We start from the raw sequence: 26574 nt of genomic DNA on the forward strand, positions 1-26574 counted from the left end.
GTCAGAAAGTAAATCCAATATGAAAAGGATAGTTTATTAGTATTAGCTACAATGTATGTAGTATGTTACACCAAAATTATACTTGATCCTAAAGGATGGCCATAATCTTAAGAGGCCAACATCAAAATCATTCCATCAGACATCAAATTTTCATCAATAATCTTGTGGACAGGTTATATGAATTTACTGGATATTTTCTCCAGAGCGCAAAAGGGAGGAGCATGCTAGCCTGGTCTGGAACTCCACCTAGCTACCATTTCAATGTTGGCTGTTTGAGCAGCAGAGGCTCCTCATAACATGGCAAGACACCTAATTAGGAACTCTGTTAACATTTGGACTGAAAGATTATGACTAAGATAGTTTCTGTGCTTCAGCTATAACTTCATGGTTACCATTTTAAGTGATGAGAAATCAGATTTTGCCTTAAAAGGTTTTCTCAGAAAAGATCATGATTTTTTTTATTTTACTTTTTATTTGAACTTCAGAAAGAATTATAACTGATTCTTATTTTTACTAATGAATTTGAATAACTAATATTCTAGACTAGCAATAAAACTGCATTATTTACTTTAGCCTAATGTACTATACATTAAAAAAGATGAAAGAAAAAAGTTCAAATTAAAATATATTTAAAAAAGAAAAATGACAGCACCACCCCCAGGATGTGACAAAAGAAGCCTACATTAAAGTAAAGAATCAAAAAAGCAAAACACTGAAGCTAATTTACTACTTTTCTAAATATGGGGCAAATGTACAGATATGGGAATACTCCTGAAGTAGCATTAATATGTAAATTATCATAATCTTTTTTGTTTGCCATATTCCATGCACAAAGTTCTTCGTAGTCAGAAAAATTACAGATTTGGGGGAGGTAATTTAACAAAATTGATTTATATAACCTATAACTGCCTTTGAAGAACTGGTTCATGTAATACAAATAAATATTCTGAAATTACAAGTGGACATGTTTTCCACTATTCCAACTTCCTTTAAATTTATGACATCTTCAGCACAACAAGGAACAGAACCAACCTTTTTAAAAACAGATTCTGAGGATCCAACAGACTGTAAAAACATTGATTTTGATGAATGTAGCCGATTTTTTAAGCTATAAGAAATATATCTGTTCTTTAAAGCCTGCAGTGATTGACTGAATAATGTAGGATATTCCCATTTACTATTCCAAATAGCTTGGATTTAAAAAAAATTTTTTTTAAAAAAATATGAGAATAATTACTGATGGCTTAAATTCTATAAAGGCATGTCAAATACTCCTAAAACATCCAGTGTTTCTGAGATCAGAAAGGCAACAAGACCAAACAATATGGATAATATTTAAAATTAAGGTATTTTAGTTCTAGATAAAATACATTCCTGTTGTAGAATTTCAAAAGTTTTTAAAGTATTACTTAATAGCAGACTGAGGATAATGATTACATTATGACCCCATGATTTACAGAAAAATATATTACCAATCTAACAAAAGTTACTCCGAAATGTAATTTTCATCTGAGAAGAAAAATAAAATCTAAATTTTCTGCCCAATAAAGCCCCAATATGTTTAACCATGCTATAAAAATTCAATAGTGCCCAGCAATTGAAAGGTTGTAAGAATACTGAGTAACAACTCTCAAGCTGAATCCACAATAGCAAATTTTCAATATTGTTTCTATTCCAAAACATAACTGAAGTTAATAGTAAGTACAATAATAGTGTTTAAATTGGAAAATTAAAGCCAGTCTCAAAATATGATAAGCATAACTATAATAAAGAAATCATAGTGTTTATCTCTCCCATAAAATGTTAACTATTAACTTATCAATCTGTTTAAAAGATTTAAGTGAAACCACATAGGCATTTCTATCAAAATCAGTTATGATTCAGTTTCATGGCATTAATTCTTCTCCACAGGCTTAAAGGCATTCTTATTCACCTCTTAATATCCCCTTTCATGTGGATAATAGATTCTGAAATGTTCTTAACAGCTAAACCAACTATTTTCCTGAATATAATAATATCCAGGTAATTAATAATTTCTGGACAATAAATCACTCCCACTCTCTCCATCTTTAGTAATCTTCTTAGCAATTGACATGATATTTTATTTACTCCAATTAATTGTGTACACAGAATATTTACCATTACATACAATTTGTACAAATTTGGTTAAATATGTTAATAAACAAAAAATGCACATACCCAAATGCAATCTGCATAAAACAGAAATGTGTATTCACCTTGGATGGGCACTTTCCAATTCAAAGGAGATATGCAACTTGGGAATCTTTCTGGATTCACAGCTTCTATTCATTGAGTATGGTGTGCCACTTGTGCTCTTTCCTAGATTGGGAATCTTTCAGGCAGTCACTCATGCTTTGAGTGACCTCATGGCTTGAATATGGAAGTGGATTCTACATGGGCCTATTTTTGAAGACCATCTGAAAGCTTCAGCTTGTGTAGAATGCAGCAGCATGAGCAGGGATAAGCATACCTTAATATGCCTATGTAATAATTCTGCTTTCCAAGCTGCACTGATGGCCAGTTTGTTTCTGAATGCAATTCAAGCTGCCTATAAAGCCCTATATGGAACAGGACCTGGTTGTCTGCCTAGCCAATCCAATCTGTCAGGGTTGATACACTCTTGGTTCCTTCAGTTAAGTAAAACCATCATCTATCGGGACCTATGAAGTAGAATTTCTTTTTTGCAGAACCTGTCCTATGGAATGAGATTCCAAGATTTGATCACCTTCCCCTCCCCTGGTGGTGTTTAGAAGGGCCTGAAGACCTGGCTCTTTGTCCAGGCCTTTGGAGAGGATAACTGGAAACTTCTTTTAACATAGGTTGCTTGGTTTTGATTCCATCCAGTTTGTCACTCTGCCAACACATTTTTGTTTCTTCTTTTTTTTCATTGTCATATTTTTAATCATTTGTTAACTGCCAGGGTTGCTGTGTGTTGGGTGGCTAGAAATTTAAGTAATAATAACGTTTTCCTGAAATTTTGAGATAACTTTCTGAAACCCTGCCAAAGCATCTGATAAAATCTTAGCATCAACATTTAAAATAATATTAGAAAATAATTTCTGCACTGAGTAAGTCATTATTGGTCTCCAAAATTACAGTAATATAAGCATGATAGTATGACTTTATTTTCATAAGATGTTTGAAATATCTCAGGAGTATAGGATCTACTTTCTCCTGAAATTTTCAATATTATTGTGTGGTTATTCTACCTGGTTCAGGTTTTTCCAATTCCATCATATCAGTAAAATTATAGATTTCCTATGAAGTTATGTGTGAAGCTATCTCCCCCAAATGAACATCTCAGATTACTGGAAAACATTTTTCTAACTGTTTACCTGCAGTTATTTCTACATTTGTAGAACATAATTTTTATAACAATAAAAATGAACATTAATTTAATTATTACAGTTAATTATTCAGTTAATTATTAAATATTTAGGAAGTATTGAATCATTTTTTGTACTTCTTTAACTGTCTGGTTTGATGCAGCAACTAAACAATACAGGTACAGATTCCAACAGATAGTTAAGATTGCCTTCCATAAAAGACCTGTATATTGTGTGGGTCAGAAGGAAGGCTAAGGAGATATTTGCAGATATCTCACATCTGAACATAAATTGTTTCACAAATGAAGGTAAATATACGTGTTCTGGATAATGTTACAGGAATGAAACAAACAAAATGTTAAAAAGTTATGTTATTTATATACCGTATTTTCACGACCAAAAGCCGCACCGGATTAAAAGCCGCAGTATCAATTAACGTTAGTTTTTCAAACTTTTTCCACATATAAAGCGCACCGGGTTATAAGCCGCACTTTTTTTTGCAACATTTCCCCCCACTGCCTGCATTCCGTTTCCTAGCCTGGCTGGCCACTCGTTCATTTGGTTTCCCTCCCTGTCTGCATTCCGTTTCCTAGACTGGCCACTCATTCATTTCGTTTCCCCCACTGCCTGCATTCCGTTTCCTAGCCTGGCTGGCCACTTGTTCATTTCGTTTTCCTCCCTGCCTGCATTCCGTTTCCTAGACTGGCCACTCATTCATTTCGTTTCCCCCACTGCCTGCATTCCGTTTCCTAGCCTGGCTGGCCACTCGTTCATTTCGTTTCCTAACCTGTCTGCCTGTAAGATAATAAATGACAGTAAAAATATAAAGCATAATTATTCTTTTTCTTTGCCATTCTTATATTATTATTATTCCATTTGGAAGGTTATAAGGTATAGTTTAAAATGCTTTGAAATCCCCATTCCCTCCTCACTCCAGGGGTAGGATACTATGAAATCCCCATTCCCTCCTCACTCCAGGGGAAGGATACTATGAAATCCCCATTCCCTCCCCACTCCAGGGGTAGGATACTGCAAAATCCGCCTGGGGAGAGAGGGAAAAAGAGGAGGTGTGGGACAGATCGTGGGATCACTGGTTTCTGAGCTTGATGGGCAAAGATCCCCCACCCCACCACCTCTTAGGGAAAGAGGAGGTGTGGGACAGATCGTGGGATCGCTGGTTTCTGAGCTTGATGGGCAAAGATCCCCCACCCCACCACCTCTTAGGGAAAGAGGAGGTGTGGGACAGATCGTGGGATCGCTGGTTTCTGAGCTTGATGGGCAAAGATCCCCCACCCCACCACCTCTTAGGGAAAGAGGAGGTGTGGGACAGATCGTGGGATCACTGGTTTCTGAGCTTGATGGGCAAAGATCCCCCACCCCACCACCTCTTAGGGAAAGAGGAGGTGTGGGACAGATCGTGGGATCACTGGTTTCTGAGCTTGATGGGCAAAGATCCCCCACCCCACCACCTCTTAGGGAAAGAGGAGGTGTGGGACAGATCGTGGGATCCCTGTTTTCTGAGCTTGATGGGCAAGGATTTCCCACCCCACCACCTCTTAGGGAAAGAGGAGGTGTGGGACAGATCGTGGGATCACTGGTTTCTGAGCTTGATGGGCAAAGATCCCCCACCCCACCACCTCTTAGGGAAAGAGGAGGTGTGGGACAGATCGTGGGATCACTGGTTTCTGAGCTTGATGGGCAAAGATCCCCCACCCCACCACCTCTTAGGGAAAGAGGAGGTGTGGGACAGATCGTGGGATCCCTGTTTTCTGAGCTTGATGGGCAAGGATTTCCCACCCCACCACCTCTTAGGGAAAGAGGAGGTGTGGGACAGATCGTGGGATCACTGGTTTCTGAGCTTGATGGGCAAGGATTCTCCACCCCACCACCTCTTAGGGAAAGAGGAGGTGTGGGACAGATCGTGGGATCCCTGTTTTCTGAGCTTGATGGGCAAGGATTTCCCACCCCACCACCTCTTAGGGAAAGAGGAGGTGTGGGACAGATCGTGGGATCGCTGGTTTCTGAGCTTGATGGGCAAAGATCCCCCACCCCACCACCTCTTAGGGAAAGAGGAGGTGTGGGACAGATCGTGGGATCGCTGGTTTCTGAGCTTGATGGGCAAGGATTCTCCACCCCACCACCTCTTAGGGAAAGAGGAGGTGTGGGACAGATCGTGGGATCGCTGGTTTCTGAGCTTGATGGGCAAGGATTTCCCACCCCACCACCTCTTAGGGAAAGAGGAGGTGTGGGACAGATCGTGGGATCCCTGTTTTCTGAGCTTGATGGGCAAAGATCCCCCACCCCACCACCTCTTAGGGAAAGAGGAGGTGTGGGACAGATCGTGGGATCGCTGGTTTCTGAGCTTGATGGGCAAGGATTTCCCACCCCACCACCTCTTAGGGAAAGAGGAGGTGTGGGACAGATCGTGGGATCCCTGTTTTCTGAGCTTGATGGGCAAGGATTTCCCACCCCACCACCTCTTAGGGAAAGAGGAGGTGTGGGACAGATCGTGGGATCCCTGTTTTCTGAGCTTGATGGGCAAGGATTTCCCACCCCACCACCTCTTAGGGAAAGAGGAGGTGTGGGACAGATCGTGGGATCGCTGTTTTCTGAGCTTGATGGGGAAGGATCCCACTATCTTACTATTTTATTTTTCTTTATGTACACTGGTCACCTTACCCAAGGGACTTCAAGTTTGAGCGTAAAATCGGGAGGGAGAGATTTTCGATCTTTTTCCATACATAAAGCGCACCGGGTTATAAGCCGCACTGCCGGTTTTTTGTCAAATTTTAGGATTTTCAGTGCGGCTTATGGTCGTGAAAATACGGTAGTTACTTACCAAGCACATCTAAATTATATTAAAATAACCAAAACAACTTTACAATCCACAAGGCATGTCATAACTTTTGAGCATCCCTAATGTTTGGAAATTGAAAGTTGAAAATTTTGACATGACAATCCAATCTGAGTCGGTCATTGAAACCAGAAGTTTAATCTATTGAGCTTTTAGACTCGTGCTGGAGCCTATTGTCAGGGAACATCTTTCTACTAGAATGTGCGCATAAACTGTTTCAATTTATTCCCCAGGATGGTGTTATAGGGCATCACATGCCAAAACAATTAGACACAGGGACAGTCCCCCCCCCATGTCATCATTTTGCTGAACATTTAATTTTCACGGTTCTGTCTAATGTGTATGTATATTAACATATATACATAGCATAGCTGTAGTATTATTTTTTTATTTTTCTTATCATCTTTCCCCTTTTACTAGTATTATTATTATTTTCTCTGTTGCTTGCATGTACACTGAGTGCTTCTGTACTGGAGACAAATTCCTTGTATGTCTAATCACACTTGGCCAAATAAAGTATTCAATTATAATAGGTGTCACAAAAATCTTAAAATAATACTTATAATAATTCTTTCAGTCAAGAAGCCAACAATGCTTCACATTTTACTCCCTGTTCACTTCTAACATTCATTTTAAGAAATATTCACTACGGTCTAACTCCATTTGGGTAAATCTTAAGAGCATGATATACTTTATGAGTCTGTTCTGTGGCATTTACTTTTAATGTTTTCACTGTAATTTTCTGCTATGGGGAAGAAGTATTTTACCATAAACAAATGCTTTAAATGTAACCCAATCTATCACCTAATTGAAGTCATTTGAAAAAAAAGTATTTCTTTTGTAGTTCCACAAATTTCAAGTTTTCCAGTAAGGAAGTATTAAAATATCATCACTCAGCATCTGAGTATTTTCCCCACACTCAGTGATATTACTATATTAATTCCAACATGGTCAGAAATTATAACTAGACTAATGTAGTATTTTGCCACTAAACTGCCCAATTAACCTATTTGAAACCTAGTCAAATGAACCTAGTCCAGTTCTAAACCAGGTTCCATGTGGCCTAGATTACAGAATAGTATATGGCACCAAACTGATGAGAATTGCTGTGGAAGTCAGACTCGAGATTCAGAAGGATCTTGATAAACTTGAGCATTGAGGCCAATCCAACGAGATTCAGTTCAATGGTGAAAAAATTAAGGTCCTGCATTTTAAGTGGGGAAAACCCAATACATAGGTGCAGGATAGGCTGAACCTAGTTCTATAGCAGTGCCTGTAAGAGGGATCTAGATGTCCTGATGGACCAGAGCTCAAGTATGAGTGAGTCAGCAATGTCCTGAAGCAGCCAATAAATCTAACACAGTCCTAGATGGCATCAACATAGAAATAGCATCAAGATCCTGGGAAGTAATAGTACCACTCAATAGCGCACTAGTGAGGCCACATTTGGAATGCAGCATTCAGTTCTGGTCACCACAATGTAAAAAGATACTGAGACCCTAGAAAGAGTGCAGAGAAGAGCACAGAGATAATAAGGTGTCTGGAGGTTAAATCATATGATGTTTAGTATAATAAAGAGAAGTTTAGGGAAGACATGATAGCAATCTTCCAACATAAATTATTTAGTTTGTTCATTCCAAAGAGACAATAAAAAAGCTAAAAAGGAAATAAAAATTCCAGAACACCTCCTCATCAGCAATCAACACCCAGATACGTGGATGTTAACTCCAGGATTAATATCAGGCAAACAATCTAGTAAAATAAACAATACCCTAATGAAGGAATTATGAACTCAGGCAAACAGTTGAGCAATAAACCACAACCTAACAAGGAACTACCAGGTAGAAAACAATACCCCTATCAACACTGAAAGAGCAAGCTATTGTATATAAGGCCAGAGCAAACCTCACTCCCTTCTAGCACTAAAGATGCTATCTAGATTGATAGTGAAATGTCTGCAAGCAAATAACCAAGCTCAGGGAACACTAAGGACTCTACAGTATTTGGTTTACCTTTCTCTGAACTGTAGAAATTTATTCACACCATCTGAAGATTTCCATAGTTAATTACTAAAAATATATAATGACTTTCAGAATCTAAAATTGTTTAACTATAAAATTAGGAGATACTCCTCTGGCAGATTTTGAATTTTCCAAGTGGGAATCTGTTCAGTCTATTTTCTTGCCAAAAGGTTTTTCTTTTCAATCTAATAACATTCAGTTTCATTGAATTCACTTTAAATAGAATATATCTTCATTTAGGTTTCTCTGCCAGTCATTTAATATTGCATAGCACAAAATTCTTCATCATTTAAAAATTCTGAAATATGTGTTTATTGCCATGGATTCAAGTAACAGAATATTTCTAAACATTATATGGCAAGTTATTGCTAATTAAATTGCCACATAATGTTAATATAGTATAACAATCCAAAATGGAAGAAATAAAGCATTTTAATATATGTGTAATTACAATATAATTTTTAAAAATATTATTGAAATATTAATGTTAAGAAAATGGGGAAAATAAAAATAATTGAAATTAAAATCAAAACATAGGAAAAAGGTAAACTTAATGTTAATACACGCGGTAGAGACTTGCCAATAACACAGGCTTCCTTCTTCTGCTCTGGGCTGAAAATGGAAGAGAAAAAGAGAAGACACCAATGAAAAAAAATTATGTATATTTTGTAAATCTGTTACCCTGCAAATCATAGATCATTATGGAATGGACAGGCCTGGAACACCTACAATTCAGTACGTGGCCTTCATTTGGATTAGATAATTAACTTGCTCAGGATCATTAAATTTCTAGAGGAATTCATGACAACAGTATCAATATATTATAAAGACAGGGTGCCTCAATAGATTTAGTGCAGTCTATGTGAAACAGTTCAGAAAACTTTTTAATAGCTTCTATCAAAGTTTCTTTATGTTGTTGATAGGAGAGACCAAGCAAAAAAAAATTTCTGCGTTCTTGACCTTGGATATAGTCCAATGATCCTTAGCAGGACACCAGCTCACCGTTACCTTTTAAGCAATTAAAACAGCAATATGTTTCTCATTTGCTTCAGTCTTGAGGTCTGTTCTTGATCTCACCATATCTCTTTTCAATCTTATCGCAAAGCTTTAAAAATGTCTGTTCAGTAAACTTAACATAAAGAGGTTCTCAAAACTTTCTACTTTACAAAGAATTTCATCAGATGAATTTTCAGGGATAAAAATAGATCTCTGTATATCTCCAGTTTCAATTGGGGTTTTCATCTGGCACAGAGGAATAGGTAGTCTGCCACTTGAAGTCTGACACCCCAATTCTACTGGACAGAAGCTAAGACAAAGGTAGAGAAGGAGACTGTACTGTAGGAGGAGGAGAAGGATACTTGAGATAATGAGGCATTTTATCTTTTCTAATTATTAAATGTGACAGAAATTTAGATTTTCTCATCACCATTCTTGTCAAATACTGCCCACAAGTTTTATTTTTGCAGCTGATGGAGAATTGAGAAAGAGAATAAACTGCATCCTAGCATGTTGCCATTTTGCTGGAAATGCTAACTGTTTTCTTAGAAAAGGACCTAAAGAAATACCAGTAAAAGCTGGATTCCAAGACTGAAGAGTCTTTGTAGCTTAAATTCTCATTTGAGACATGTACCATCTGCAGCTCTTGGCTAATAAATAAGCATTTATGCTTGGCAACCTGGGCAACTCAAGATGAAGGAGAGCATCACCAGAAATGCTGCTCTGAAGTTTATGATTATTCATGTAAGTGATCCAGATTAGAAAAAAAAATATTAGGCCACACCCAGGAAGAATGATATGGCCCATCCCAAGAAGAACCTGTAGCCAGGACTGGAATTTCAGTAGGGATTCTCCTTGGTAGACAAAAGCATATGAAATATAACATCTCGCTATTTGAGAATACTCAATAGTGCCAGGAAGAAGAGAAAGCTCTATTGGTTCGGCTAGTAACTTTGAAGGCTCCATTCTATGTTTAAATAAATTAGAGGAAAATAAGACAATTATTCTGCTCTTTTTTGGATAATCAATGTGATATATGATGTTAACCCCACTAGATAGACCAGACCATGAAATCAACTCTATAGGAAGGCTAAAACTACCATACTTTCATTGTAGTTAGCTATAATAACCTATAATAGCTACAACAATCTTGCAGGTCTGATTGTGCACCTCCTCCTCTTCTTCCTCCTCCATATAGTTCAGGGAATTAGGGAAACGTCTGTCTGAGCCACTTCCAAATGTCATCTGGACATTCTGGAGTTAAAAAAAACCCACTTTAGCCTTTTTGCCTAGGCAACAACACCTGCATTTCTCCACCAAAGGTATTTTTCTTATTCTCTATATATAGCAACAGGATGAATTACATCCCCCTGCCTCCTGACCTGTGGAATATTTTTCCCCTGAGGTGGGGCACCTCTTCCCCACCCTGGCCTTCCGAAAAGGGAACAAAACATGACTCTGGCCTTGCATGGGGAACCCAAAGAAGCACATAGCCATGAGGTTGGCTGTTGCCCTGAGAGCTTTTTAAATTAATTTAAAAATGTTTAATCATCCTTGCATACTCCTAAAATTTTAATTTTTATATACTGCCTTTATATTTTAACATTTTACTGTATACCATCCAGAGTCCCAAAACAAATAACTGCATAGAGAGATACAGTACATATCTTGTCTACTATCCAGCACCCTAAATGAAAGAAAGTTTTTCAGGAAAGGTGATGTGCTCCAGCTGGATATGATTGATATAGCAATTTGTTTTCCTTAAAAGGAGTCTTTCCTTGCCAGACTTTCCCAACTGCCACTAAAACAGAGATAATTGTAAGACCATATCATAGCCACCAATTAACTGCCCACATATTAGTTGGTGTGTTTTTATGTAAAACTAATTTGTGTATGTGTGCATATGTGGAAAACTAATTTCCATAGAACACTAGTTCATTAGACTCAATGATAATCACTGATGCCTTTGATCAATGGTCCACCCTTTCATACGGAACCAGAGGTTTGGTTGCAGGTCATACTTCCTCTCTTGGCCTTTTGTCCATATTAACTCCTTGAACTTTTATTAAATCACATACCTTTTGCCCCACCCCTACTACTCACACACACCCCGCCCCTGTCTGCTGATGTCCCTGCAGCTCCTGCATATCACAGTGACTTGGGTAGAGAAAGTAAAAAAATATTCAGTGATCTTACTTGCTATTATGCAGATACTCTGTCCCAAAGTGGTTGGAGTAAAAGTATTGTCATAAGGATTCCATTTTCTTTTAAAGTACCCTTTCTGGGTTTTTACTACTTTTAAGGGAATGTACCTTGTTGCAAACACTCAAGTGACAATAAGGGTTCTATGACTACACCCCATAATCTAACATGACTCCTGAGCTGATCAAAATGCTCTTCAGAGTAGTGCTGCAGATATCAAGGATTTTAGTGTTAGGAAATTCCTCTTATGATTTTGAGAGACACGGCTCAGGATTTCATGTCTACTGTTTCCATGAGCTTTATATTCGGTATGTTTGGAAATATACCCACAAGGAAGACCATGACCTCAACTGTATTTTTGTCCTGGTAGGAGCTATCTGTATATGTTTTTACCCTTTTGGAAAATAAAATACTATCAGGTAAGAGAAATAAATGTTCATTTGCATACAAAGCAGAGCAGATTGAGCTGATCTTCTTCCAGATGTTAATAAGCAGACTGGATTCCAATAGGCTCTGGAGAATGTTTTCTCAAGCCTGGCTGACCATTCTGTCCGTGATTTGGTAGCAATATGGAACAATGAAAACTCCCAAGTATTTGATACAGTAGCTATTAAGCATTCTCTATCCAGTGTCATAACTCATAATGCCTCATAGTGTATGGAGTGATTGGAGGAGATTTTCACAGACTTACTAGGCTCTATTGGAAAGTAAACATCAATGTCATAAATCAGAAAGACACACATTTTTGTATCTCGTTGTAAAACAGTTAACCATACTTTGGCTCTCTCCCCCCCACCCCCCCTATATAAAGGATCAGACAGTAGAAGTGTTCTGAGACAGTCAGGAGTCAGATTTCCAGCATCTGAGTAAAACAGTCAAGTTATACTTTTGTTGGGTAAACAAGAAGTCACGAGTTTACCCAGCCCATGTGACACATGATATTACAGAAATAGTTCTAGTGACCATTACTTTATTTTTTATATTCTGACTGTTTAAATGCTCCTGCCAGTGTTTCTGAGATGTTGAGAACTCTTAATTCCTATTCCAGGTCCAAATCTTCTATAGCAAATTTGGGAAACATTCTATGCTTTCCTTCTGGGGATTGGATCCTTGCATTTTAGATTGCAGAATAACAGAGTTGGAAGGGACCTTGTAGGTCTTCTAGTCCAACCCCCTGCGTAGGCAGGAAACCCTACACCACTTCAGACAACTGGTTATCCAATATCTTCTTTAAAACTTCCAATGTTGGAGCTGTCACAACTTCTGAAGTCAAATTGATCCACTGATTAATTGTTCTAACTGTCAGGAAACTGACTTACACTTAGGCTTAGAATAACTTTATTGTCACTTTGAAGTACACTAATTGCCATACATTAAAATGAAATTCCATTGCATACAGCTCTCAAAGAGTCTCCACCTCCAATGTATACTACCTAAACATGACAAAATAAATAAATACAAAAATATGCATATACCCACATGTTCTGTCCCCCCTCCTTCGCTCGTTAACAGATGACAGGCAGACAAACTTAAAAGGAACTAACTTTATCAGTCCTCGGCTCAAACTGGCTGCGAGCCCAAAATAAACCTAAATAAAGTCTCTGCCTGAAGATAACAGAATGCAAAACAAATCACTCTTATGGCAAAACAAGGTGTACAAAAAGAAAGCAAAGCACTTCTCCAAGTGTCTCTTCGAATCAGGGTTACAGAAAGCAAATCACTTCTCCAAGTGTCTTTCACAAACAAACCACGACCGATGATCAATGAACGTTGAACGAATGAATGAACGTTGACTCCTGCAACCAGGGCATGGCACCATCCATTCTTTTATCACCAGAAGATGCCACTAATGAGTCCCAGCTACATTGTTAATCTTGCATCCCGAAAAGACTCACAGGAGACTTCTGCTGCGTCACAACACCCACATATATTATTGGCTTCCAAAATTCTGGACTTGAACATAAATAAAGTATAAAGAAAATGATTTACAGTGTACTGTAGGTATAATGATAATGTGCCTGCTGCACAATTACATGCACCATTACTAAATATGATTTTGAATAAAGGAAGCAAAATTTTCTGGTATTTTCAGAGATGGGTTAGCCTAATTTGCAGTTTGGTACCATTTGAGCTGTACAATTTGTGTGTTCTTTAATGGATAAAAGAGTCGCTCTGAAGGGCAGATAGGTGGCATAAAATTTTAATGAATAAATGAAATAGTTCCTGCTGAACTATATTTGCATCATACCTAGAATATCTATTATACCATCTAACAACATTTATCTGACAAGCAGTTTTCTTCTTAACTCTTAAGAAAATAGATAAGATTGATGGATCAGTTTGTGTATTTATTTTTAGATTGTTCTCCAGTTTATCAATTAAATTCTCTTGAAGGACTCCATCCCAACAGTGATTTTTGAGATTTCTTTTTGCAGCAGATAGAATTCCTAGTTGCTTGCTTGCTTGCTTTATTTATTTTTTATTTATTTATTTGTATATTTATTCATTTATTTATACATTATTATTTATTAAATACATATGTTGCATATCTCACTGTCCCAAGTGACAGTGAGAGACATAGTAAGACTAAAAAGGCCACCACTGAGCCCAATTCCTATTCAGTCTAATACACTGGTAAAGATGAAAGTAGTGTTGAAGAAGAAAATAATTATGTAAAGGGTTTCTATCCAGAAGTAAGTTTGCATCTGGCACAAAAATGGCTTTGGTTATCATAATGCAGGGTTTCTGGAACCGAGAACCTTAAGTGGGCTTATGAGAGACTAAGAGCAAAAATAGTTTTCTATCAGTAGAGCTTTTCCTCTTGATCAAGGGCTCAAGATTTTTTTTTAACTAACATCTTCTGGGGCCTGGAACAATGCCTTGTGGAAGCATACCATGAGGTGAGAAGTGCAAACTTGGTGATACTTTTAATCAGTTTTGATACTATTGACCATTTACCAAGATATAGTCTTGTAATTACAGTGAATAGAATTGCAATCAATAAACTGATTGCACTGATACTGGAAGATAAAGACTTTGGATTGATGGTAAATCCAAAATTGGATTATACAATGGATTGTTTGTGATTTAGCCCTTTGAAAATAGTCCAGTGATTTTAGCAATCTCAAAATATGGCACCACTGGTCATAGCTGGTACCTCTTGGAAATGCCACTTTATCTTCTTATTCAGACACTTGTTGCAGTGGCTTTATAATGTGTGTGCATGTACATCAGTGTGATACGTGTGATTTAAATTGTCAAAATAATGTAGGGAAGGGAATAAAGATTACAGTCTCCACATCCCCAATTTTCTCAATTAAATTAATGCCATTAACGCCATTCCCTGGCTATATTTAAGTAACAGAGGAGAAGTGGAAAATGTAATCATGTTTTTCCAGCAAAGCTATTAGTAAGGAAGCATTACTAAAGAAAACAATTCATAAGAATGACTCTTAAGTCTAAATCACAAATTATATTTAAATGTAGGCAATTCTTTGCTTTAAACAATACTGAGACATATGTGAAAAACATTTTTCACTACTAATTAATGTATATTTCTGTTAGTATTATAAAATATATAATTTTAAAACATTATTAATTCAAGAAAGTGTGCCATAGCAAAGGTTGTATGTATGTATGTATGTATGTATGTGTGTGTGTGTGTGTGTGTGTGATCACAGCAGTAATCTTGTTACCACAGTAACAAGTCTGAGCTGGCCAAGTAAGCCACCACCACCAGCACCACCACCCTAAATTAGAAAGAAAAAGGAAAACCCAGCTTCTTCCTGTGTGAAATAAATTGCTGGAACATTCAATAAAAAACAAACGAAGAATTTACCAAGTATGAAAAAATATTTTCATATTTTTAGGGATGACCAGGTGGGGTGGAGAAAATGAGGAAGATGGCTATAGCAAATTAAGCCAAGAAAACTGCATAGAAATGGCCACAAGATCACCAGGAATCAAAGAAAGCCCTTACATTTGAAGAATGCTCAGAAGAAAATATTACTGAAATTCCTGCTGCATCTGGTGTCAAAAATGGGCCATTTTACAAAGTGCAGTTACATATCATTTAGAAAAAGTAGGACAATTGCCTTTTAATACAAAACTGATGTAGCAGCTAGAACATGATCTTCTGTAGCAATAATGGGAATATTACATTTATTAACTAATAGTACTAAACAGCAAAATATCTAAGTAATTTATAGAGAATAACTCATGATTTTTAAAAATATATTCTTACTAATATTAAATATTAATATTTTTAATTTAAAAATAATCAAATATCTACTAAGTTAAAATCTAACATGTACCATGTACCAGTACTTCTTTCTATATGTGACATTTAACTTGGGCGGTATACTAGTATGATTTGATGCAGGATCTGAAATCTGTTTATATTTATATGATCTGAAAGCAATGTAAAGGAATAGTTGCATAATATTTCTGGAGACTTCATCATGAAATCATGATAATTAATAAAACAATGCATTGACTGGGGCAATAATTAATATTTTAAAATATCCCTATGGCTCAGGACTGTCAAACTCACATGGTCAGCAGGCTGGATGCGTCATGCACTGGCCATGCCCACGCCCGGTTTAGTGAAGAGGAAAAAAGGCACCATATGTCATGTGATGCTGCGATTACGCATGTTTGACATCCCTGCTAGGGATCAACTATTTCTTGTTTCTCTGATAGATTTTGGCCTCTGACCTACTTGTTTTTTTTTTAAATAATCTTTATTAGTTATACATTTTTTAAAGAGTAAAACATACAAATAGAAATACAATTTTAAACATACAACCCCCCCTCCCCTCCCCCCCGCGGTGACAGTCATTCACAGCCCAACTTTTTTTTCCTTCCTCATTGTTAGGTCTCTAAGCCACATCTTCTCATTACAAAATTCAGGGATCTATTACAATACCCATGTTCACTTTTAACTTTCCCCGTTTTAAGTCCCTGCTGTTCTCCTTGTCGCCCACATATACCATAAGTTCCAGCTAAGGTAATGTTCCGTTTCTCCTTTGTCCCTCAGCCAACCCATCATTCTGTCCATTTCTGCACATTCATAGATCTTTTTAATTATAGCATCTTCTGACGGTATGGTAGTGGATTTCCAAAATTGTGCATGTTATTCTTGCGGCCACAATTATATGTAGGCTCAAATGCCATATTGAATTGCTCATGTTTTCTGGTTTAATGCTTAGTAGAAGGTTCTCGGGTTTCCATTCTATGCTTGCCCCGGTAACCTCTTTTAGCCATTTTTTAATCCTTTTCCAGTATTTCGTGGCCTCAGTACAGGACCACCAAATATGGTAGAATGTGCCATCCTTTCTTCCACATTTCCAACACAGTGGAGATAACCCAGGAAACATTTTGGCTAACCTCGTTGGGGGGAAGTGCCACCTATAAACCATCTTGTATATGTTTTCTTTGAATGCTGTAGATATTGTAAGTTTAATGGTCTTACTCCATAGATCCCACCATTTGCCCATTTCAATCTCATAGCCAAAGTTTCTCTCCCATGCTATTAGAAGGCTTTTATCCATCTCTTCATTAGCATCTTGGCAGGTCAAAAATTGATAAATCTTCGATAACATTTTCTTGTCTCCGCCAAACAAAATCTTATCTAGCCCCTGAGGGTTTGGGTAGATCCCAAACCGTACCTTATAGCTTTTAAACCTGTTTCTAACCTGTAAATATTCCCACCATTCCAGATTCCTGCCCTGCTGCTCTAATTCCATCTTTGTTTTCATGTTGCCATCTTCTGTCATGATGTCTTTATATGTTATGTTTCTTGTCCAATTAAATACACTGGGATGCATTAAAGCCTCTAACGGTGCCAACCAGCACGGAACCCTAAGATAGTATTTTTTCCTCATCTTTTCCCAGACCCCCATCAAAATCTTCCAAATATAATGTCTCATGAAGTACCTATGGGGGGTGTCTCTTTTTTGCCAGAGGGAGGCATGCTATCCCTGAGGGAGGTCATGTCCCTCTATAGCCAATAGGCGCCTTCTACTCAACATCAATCCTTCACCCATGTCATAATTGCTGCATTATAATATGCTTCCCAGTTGGGTACTCCGAAGCCTCCCAGTTCTCTACGTTTTTGCAATATTTGGGCTTTAATTCATGCTTTCTTGCCTTGCCATATAAATCGAGCCACTATTGTCTCCAAAGATTTTTTTAAAAAATTCTCCAGTTTAGTTGGTGCCGTTTGAAACAGAAACAAAAATTTTGGTAATACATATCTCTTAACTGTCGCAATCCTGCCCATCAAAGACAGTTGTTTACCACTCCAATTAGTCATATCTTTAGATACCTGCTGTAGCAATTTCATATAGTTATCTACCTTGATAGAGGAACATCTCTCCGTGAGCCAAATTCCCAAGTATTGTATTTTATGGGCCATGTTAATCCCTAACAGGCTTTGTACTTCCCTTTTCTGGTTCAGAGTCATATTCTTAATTAACAGTTTTGTCTTCTCTTTGTTTATACGTAGCCCTGCTATCCTACCGTACTCCTCTATTTTACGTAAAAGTTGTATCCCAGAAGCCATAGGATCCTCCAGGATAAAAACAAGGTCATTGGCGAAAGCCTGGATCTTAAATTCCTGAGCTTTAGCTCGTAACCCTTTAATTTGTGTGTCACTCCTCACTATTCTAAGAAGGGGTTCTAATGTGAGGATAAACAGTAGGGGGGATAACGGGCATCCTTGTCTTGTGCCTTTACCAATCTCAATATCATCCGCCTCTTCTCCATTTACCAATAATGTCGCGGTTTGTCGTACATAAATTGCCCGAATTGCATTTAAGAAGTTTTCTCCAAACTTCATATTTTCTAATTGTGACAACATAAACTTCCAATTTACCTGATCAAAAGCCTTTTGTGCGTCAAGAAACATAAAGGCCACTTGTTTATCCGACCGAGCTTCATAATATTCTAAGGCATCCAAAATAATTCTAACATTATCTTTCAAATGTCTTGACGGCAGGAAGCCGTTCTGATCAGGGTGTATAAATTTATTAAGGAAGAATTTAAGTCTATCTGCCAGTATAGCTGCAAAGATTTTATAATCCACATTCAAAAGTGAAATGGGCCTATAGTTTTTAATCTGGGTACGCCTCTGACCTATTTGTTGATCCACTCGTCTCCTACATAAAAGTATACAAATTTCTTATAAAAAATAAAACAGCAGTTTTAACTTTACTAGTATAATAATATTGCTTTCTCTTAAGAGAGAATTTCAATCCATTTATATTATGTGAAATTAATAAAAATTCTATATTAAACTAAAACTCCAAAGATGATAAATGAATAAGAATTAGTAGTGTGTGCTAACATATATATGCATGTATACTCGGCCGGCCAACCAGTCACACCTGTGTAGTACATATACAAATCTATATTTTTCTCACGAACAGAGTAAAAAATGCTTGTTGTGGTATTGTTAAAAATATAACAGAAAAGAATCATAAGGAAAGATAAAAGGAAAATAGACCTCTCAATACATACACACAAAACACTAAAAAAAATTAAATCCAAAGAAATTTGCAAGGCAAAAAACTATAATGTAGAAAATCAAAGAAAAATAAAAATCAAAGAAAAAAAATCATTTGGACGTCCAAAGAGTATGTTGATGTTCCAATATGCTGTAACAATCTCAAAATGACTTTCTTTTCCAAAGGATGGAAAATTTCCACCTGTAATATATTTTAGTAATGACTTGTTTATTTTGAGCATATGAGAACAAACTCTCCTATCCCAAACTAACACAAATAAAATAAAAGAATTTCCTCAGAAATAAATTCCTCAGCTGTAGATGGATCATAAAATTTCACACTTTATTTCTTGCCTGGACAAGAAGAAAATTACCGGGCGTGGGGGATGTTTTAGTTGTCCCTGTTTGTTATCTGACAGGCCTTAATAGATAGCTTTTAGTTGTCATTTCTCTTCTTATATTTCCCATTCAAGGCTTCCCACTCATTGTGATAAATTAAAACCTGATTCTATTTGAAAAACTAAAAAGCCTCACAGCAGTGGTGCTAGGCTTCTGAGCCAAAGGGAAGCAAACATGTTTGAAATGCTATTTTAAATGAAACTGAACTTCTGATCTTTGGACGGCTTCTTCCATGAAAATGTTGTTACTGGCTGATATGGAATGATTAGATTATTTCTACAATGTAAATTATTTCTACAAATAAAATCCTGCAAATTATCGGTAGTCAATTAAAGTGGGATTTTTTTAAAAAAGCTTTTAAAATATTAACTACATCTGAAGAGATTTTTAACTACAGATTTTAAATTGAATAACTCTTGGTTCTTATAACTTAGCTTTTTGTAAGTCCTCCATTTTTAAATTTAAAGATCTTATCAATCAAAGCTTTAATCTCCATCCTTGAACATGTTTAAATCGTAAAAAGTAACATTGAAACAATGCTATTTGTCTTTCTAAACTCTAATATAGCAACTGCTATAATTCAGAGGTGGTATTCAGCAGGTTCTGACCAGTTCTGAAGAACTGGTAGCAGAAATTTTGAGTAGTTCAGAGAACCAGTAAATACCACCTGTGACTGGCCCCGCCTCCATCTATTTTCTGCCTCCCGAGTCCCAGCTGATCAGGAAGAAATGGGGATTTTACAGTACTCTTCCTCTGAAGTGGGGTGGGAATGGAGATTTTACAGTATCCTTCACCTGCCACACCCACCAAGCCATGCCCACAGAACTGGTAGTAAACAAATTTGAATCCCACCACTGCTATAATTGCTATACATAAGAGAAAAGAAAAGAATCTTTCTGGATTGAAAGATTAAAGCAGAAAAAGGTTCCATTTCATTGGGACAAATGAGAAGACAACACATTTATTTTTAAATAGAAGAGATTTTGACTGAATTCTATAAAAAAAACCTAAAAATTCTGAGGAAAATTTGAACGAGGTATAAATAGAGGTTTCAGAAGAGATTGTACATTTAAGGATTATAAATATCTAATGTGTAATATAAATAGAGCAAATGCTTCCCAAAAGAGATATTTTGTCCATTACTTTAAAAAATAGGATATCACTTTGTACAAGAGAATCATATTACTAAAGGGATAAAAAATTGATATATAACAATGCGGGTGAAGAGTTTATTTCAGCTGGTTTAAAGGGATGAAGCTGACCTGAGAAAATCTAAATTCAGTTTCCACCCAACCGATCAAAAAATTCATTGAGCCCTACCTACCTCTTAGGGTTGTTGTTGCATGCTATCTTTAGTTTTTAAAGAAAAAAAAATGAAATACTGCCTAATTAATTACTAACTATTCAATTAATTAATTAATTTAACCATTCTTTCTTGCATGAAGAATCGAGTCAGAGTGATCAGGCAGTATTTGCTAGTATACTTGTTCGATTTAAAATATGGCTCTCTGGCATTGTTTAATTAGTACACCAAAGAACATTATTGAAAAAGCTATAAAGTATTTTATGTCACATTTTAGTAGTAACTACACTATTTTTATAGTGATTCATTTTGTACCAGTTGTGCCAAATTATATAAGTAGGAAAAAAGGAAAAATCTAAAGTACTGCATTCAAATAATAACTCCCTATCAGCAACCATTTTCCATTAGCACTCTAAGTCTGCTAATAAATATAAATAAATATTTTATTTTGCGCAGTTTTTCATTTTTCTAATATTCTTCATTTCTGTCCACTTTCATATCTGTTTATATTTTCCCCAGTCTGCATAAAAACCCACATGCAGGTCCATGCACATTTTTAATATGCAAATGCTTGTAGTCTGTTTTCATATTTACCCATTTTGGAAATTATTTTATGGCTGTTTTCCTAACGTGACAAGATTTTCAGATTGGTAAAAAGGGACACCTTTGACTGGGGGAGGGGGGGCTTGATTAAAAATTTTATATGGAGCAACAAAAATTTTCATACAACGCAAAAATAGTATTGTAATATTTTTTTATTTCAACATAACTACAATTTACAAATATAAATTGTAATTGTTGCCAAACATCAAAATTTTGATCGCGTGACTATGAGGATGCTGCAACGTTCGCTAAGTGTGAAAATGGTCGCTAAGTGTAAAAAATGGTCATCAGTCACTTTTTTCAATGCCATTGTAACTTTGGTCACTATACCACCTTTCTTGCCACAGTTCTTAAGTGAATAACTGCAGCTGAGAAGTTAGTAACATAAGTGAATCTGGTTTCCCCATTTGACTTTGTCAAAAAGTCACAAAAGGCAATTGTAAGACCCCAGGACACTGAAACCATCATAAATACGAATCTGTTGCCAAACATCAAAATTTTGATCGCGTGACTATGAGGATGCTGCAACGTTCACTAAGTGTGAAAATGGTCGCTAAGTGTAAAAAATGGTCATCAGTCACTTTTTTCAATGCCATTGTAACTTTGGTCACTATACCACCTTTCTTGCCACAGTTCTTAAGTGAATAACTGCAGGTGGTATTTTATATTTTGGATAGAATCTTTTTTTAAATAGTCTAAGACAATTTAAAAAAAGAATCCACACAGAATAAATTGAAGTAAAACATTTCAAACTATTCCACAGAGAATAAATTGAAGTAAAACTATTTTTAAAAATTCTATGCACAATATATTTCAAAGTATTGTGCATAGGATTTTAAAAAATGGTTTCACTTCAATTTATTTTGGATAGAATCTTTTTTTAAATAGTCTAAGACAATTTAAAAAAAGAATCCACACAGAATAAAACTATTTTAAAAAATCCTATGCACAATAAATAAAATATTATTTTAAAATACATTAAAAAATAAAAGAAAAAGACCCGGCTCACTTACCAGCAGGCAGGCACTCCAAGTCAATCTAGAATGATGTAGATGTTAATACAAAGAACTGAGCAAATTAAAATGTTGAAATTAGTCTCCCATTTCACCATTTTTCCAAACGAGCTGACCGCCAACCTCCGTGCCCCTCCCCTCCGGGAAATCAGGAAGGAATACTCGCTACTTCTCTAGCCAAGTATTTCCTGGAGCTCTATGGTACTGGGTCATCTTTTCTTATAAAAGTGAGTAAAATGGGCCGGGGGGATTCCATTTTCTTGCTATAAAGTTTTAATATCTTCAATGAAAGTACTGAGACAGAGAGAGGGGTTAGACAGAGTGTCTTTTGTCTTGCCCCGGTTAGGATTTCTTAAGCAAATCCACTGGGCTTTCAACATGAAGCCAGAAAATCGGGACTTTTTTAAAACGCCCTGGGACACGGGACAAATTGTTATAAACCATGACTATCCCGCCAAAATTGGGACGTCTGATCACCTTATGTTTTCCCTAAGTTCAAAAATGGTTCTACAGCTTTTTTATTTGTTCAATTAACTCAAAAAATGATTTTAAGTATTTATTGTTTATGAGAGTTGAATTTCAACAAAAACTATGGATAACAAAACTCCAAATAAAGAAACCTTCATTCAATGCCAAGGAAGTTAGGTGCCAATACCCGTGGTCATCTCTTTTCTTCTCCAATTTTTCACAGCAGTTCTCTGCAAGGGTGAAATTTACTTATTTTCACTACCAATTTGCCAATGTGAGCATGCTTGCTCCACTCACACGCATAACCTCCGTGAATGCGCAGGACCTTCCGCGCATGCGCAGAGCATCAAAAACGGATGTGATAACGTCCAGGCGGGTGGGCGGGCGGGCGGAGACTGCTACCAAGTACACCTGCAAATGAAAGTAGAACAGCGAGGGGTGGGAATCTGCTATTCCATGCGATTTAGATTAGCTAGAAAACAGGAAATCCTGCTTTCTAGCTAATATAAATCATGCATCACAGCTGATCGTTGAAAATACAGGTTCACTCGAACCAGTAGCATTTTTTAATTACCAATTCAGGCAAAGTGGTAATGTTTTTTTACTACTGGTTTGTGCAAACCAATCCGAACCGGTAGCATTTCATCCCTGGTTGTCTATGAAATATATTTTTATTTGCTTCTTCTGACTTGCTCCTGGCAGATCTTACTGGGTCAGCCCAATCACAAGGCTTCTCATGGAAGCTGTTTTTCATTTTCATCTTTGCTCACAGTGGCATCACTTCTCTTTAATTCATACCTGTAATGGAGGACTCTGTCAATCATGCTGCTGGGCAGCAGTGCTACCCACAGAGTGCTTGTGGGTTGCAAGCAACACTAGCTTCCAACAGTGTAATTGAGAGATCTACAGGGACATTTTACAAGCTACACAATATTTTAGGATGAAGTTAAAAGGTTCCTTTACTGAGATAATAAAAGATGTACAAAAGCCACTATGAGTCACATGGTGCAAATAGGGTATTCTCATCACCAGTCAAATGAGTCACTCCCAAAAAGCCACTAGGGTAATCAGGCTAACTCAGAAGGATGCATCACAATCAGATTTGTGCAGACAACCTAATCCTAGCCTTTAACCTAATCCTAGCCCTAGCCTTTATACTTTACCCACGCACAAAAGTCTACCTACCACTTTGAGTATCTGTGAAGTAAACAAGGCAAAAACTATTGATAACTACGTGTAAACCTTTATGTGTATATTGCAGTCTGATCATTATTAATCATAGACATATAAAACAACAGTTAACAAGATCATGAATAATGAAGGTGATCTATACGTTGATATATAACTCTAATTATATTAATACCAATTTAGGAATTGTAAAATTATATTTTTTCATATTGTTGAACTGTTCATGTCTCTCAGAAGTAATTGAGGTAAATATGTACAAAAATGTGTTAATTCAATTAATATTTCACCTATCTCTACATCTATTTGAGCCCTATGACCTTTAAGTATAAAACATAGCCAAACCATATATTTCTCAAATTTCACAAACCTATTAAATCAATCACTGATAATACAACTGCAAGTACTATATTATATCAGATAGTTGAACATTATAAACTAATATTTTTCATGTTTTTTCTCTTTTCATACTTTTTCTAGACACTTATAGAGAAAACTATATACCAGTTCCTGACTTTCCCCTAACACTCCTAGAATTAGAGGAAACTTGTCAAAGTTGTATCTTATGTATATTTAATTTTTATTTAATCAAATTAAGATACTCTGACTCCAAATCATCTGGACAGTTTGCAATATAATAAAGAATAAATATACAACAAAACTCAAAACATGATGAGATCCAGTGACTTGGTAGAAAAATTTAGATAAAAACACATCTAATAAGGCATTCCATCCACCCTAACCTAAGGCATGGGAGAATTAGATCTCACAGTGCCAGTTGTAAGTCAGAGACATTTCAGGGAAGATTTCATTCAGAGGACAGGTGCCATTTCCTGGGTTTTGATAGTTGGCATTGTTTAATTAAAGAAACCATGCTAACTGCTGGGATGTATTAGCCTAGCAGAAATTTTGGAATATATGGTCTTTCAAACATGGCCCTATGCTTTGTTGGGCTTTATAAATGGTGACCAGCACCTGGAATTGTACCTTAGTATGTTGGCAGCCAGTGCAGCTCCCAAAGATGGACTGCTCAGAGGTGCCTCCCAAAGGTGCCTTGTATTCATACCAAGGAATGCTCATTACTACCTGTACACTGCATTCTGAATTGGTTGGAGCTTTTGAGTGGTTTTTAAGGGCATTATCACACAGAGTGTGTTACACTAATGAAGCTGTGAGGTGACTAGAGCATGGGTGACTGTTGGAAGGGCCTCCTGATGTAGGGAAAGGTGATGCAGGGAACTGGCACATTGGATGGACTTGTGCAAAGGTTGCCTAGTCATATATGCCACCTCTTCTTCAAGAAAGATCTCTGTATCCAAGAAGAGCCCCAGCTTCATATGATGTTAAGCAGGAATAGAAAGAATATTGAACCCTGGTGTAACCCACGAACGACGGGAAGCTTAAAGGACCCCACCAACTTTGACAGGAACTAGCCATGGAGGAAGAGGGAGAGAACCATTGTAAAATGGTGGTTCCTGACCCCCACAGGGGGTCCAGAAGGATACTGTGGCAATTGTATTGAAGCCACTGAGAGTTCAAGCAGTAGAAGGAGGGATGTGCCCATCTAATCTATGCCTCAGGTTCATCAGCAAGTATAACCAAAGTTGAATCCTGAAACCTACTTGAATGGCTCTAGATACTGTAATTTAAGTTATGCATGCAGAATCAGGTTTTGCTGCTCTCTACCAGTAGAAACATTGAACTAACATGTGATTCTCCATTGTTGGAGGGATGGCAAGATGCAGAGCTGGACAGTACAGCAGCTATAAGCAAGCAAAATGCTCTGCAAAGTAATACATTTTTTCTATTTTTGGACCTTTCTTCATTCTTGAATCTTATCCCCTTTTCAAAAATGCAGTACATACTGTATATTGTAATATTGGCCAGAGATAAATGTAGTTTGGATTTACAGGATTACTATGTTTAAAATTCATAATATAGTCATTGGCAGCTATTTAATGCCAAGTACCTACTTTCCTGCATAACAGATATGGGAACCTAAGAAACAAAAAGCATGTTCGTATTTGCCTGTAAAGTTATCATACATTTATTCCCAGTTTTACAGCCTTGATTAGACAGTCACCATCTTATGATAAAGGTTTCTGTATGTTGTATAAATTGCAAACTCAGTGAAGTAACCAAGTTTTCTAAAGACTCTAGTAGAATAAACATAATTTAAATGAGTCTGAACTATCACTGACCAATGCTTAAAGGTTGTAATATATAACTTTTATACATTTTAATTTGATTGCACCTCACACATAAGGGGGGAATTGGGAGCATTGTCAATTGATCAGTACATCTTACTTGAAACCTTTAGAATGATAAAGTCATCTTTTGAAAGTCAGATGTTGCACCCAAGGTTGTCTCTCAAATGCTATATTAACTAGGAAGGGAGAAAACAAGATTGCATTCCATCTCTGCTTTTGTTTCAGATTAACAAAAACAACATGATGTGTTACTTTTATAAATGACACTTTGATCTTCCAAATTGCTTTATTCATAATAATTGACTGTTAATGTGTTTTATACAATAATGCAGGGAGATTGGCTTGGAAATCAGTTATAAAAAAATAAAATTTTGAGTTGTATCAGAGATGAACTGCTGACATGGAAATAGATAATCAAGTGGTTTACAGATTTCAAACACTTATGAGGGTTTTCCCATATATATGA

The 26574-nt window shown here is 36.6% G+C and overlaps 1 protein-coding gene across 12 annotated transcripts in view; it reads left to right on the plus strand.

Moving 5' to 3' along the window:
• The window catches only part of ANKS1B (ankyrin repeat and sterile alpha motif domain containing 1B), a 286081-nt gene that overhangs the window by 134457 nt on the left and 125050 nt on the right, over positions 1-26574 (plus strand). The window lies entirely within an intron of this gene.

This window comes from Thamnophis sirtalis, unplaced genomic scaffold (assembly GCF_051295495.1).
Source record: "Thamnophis sirtalis isolate CommonGarterSnake01/CBP01778 unplaced genomic scaffold, rThaSir2_p1.2 scaffold_9, whole genome shotgun sequence".
In the NCBI taxonomy this organism is placed as follows: Eukaryota; Metazoa; Chordata; class Lepidosauria; order Squamata; family Natricidae; genus Thamnophis; species Thamnophis sirtalis.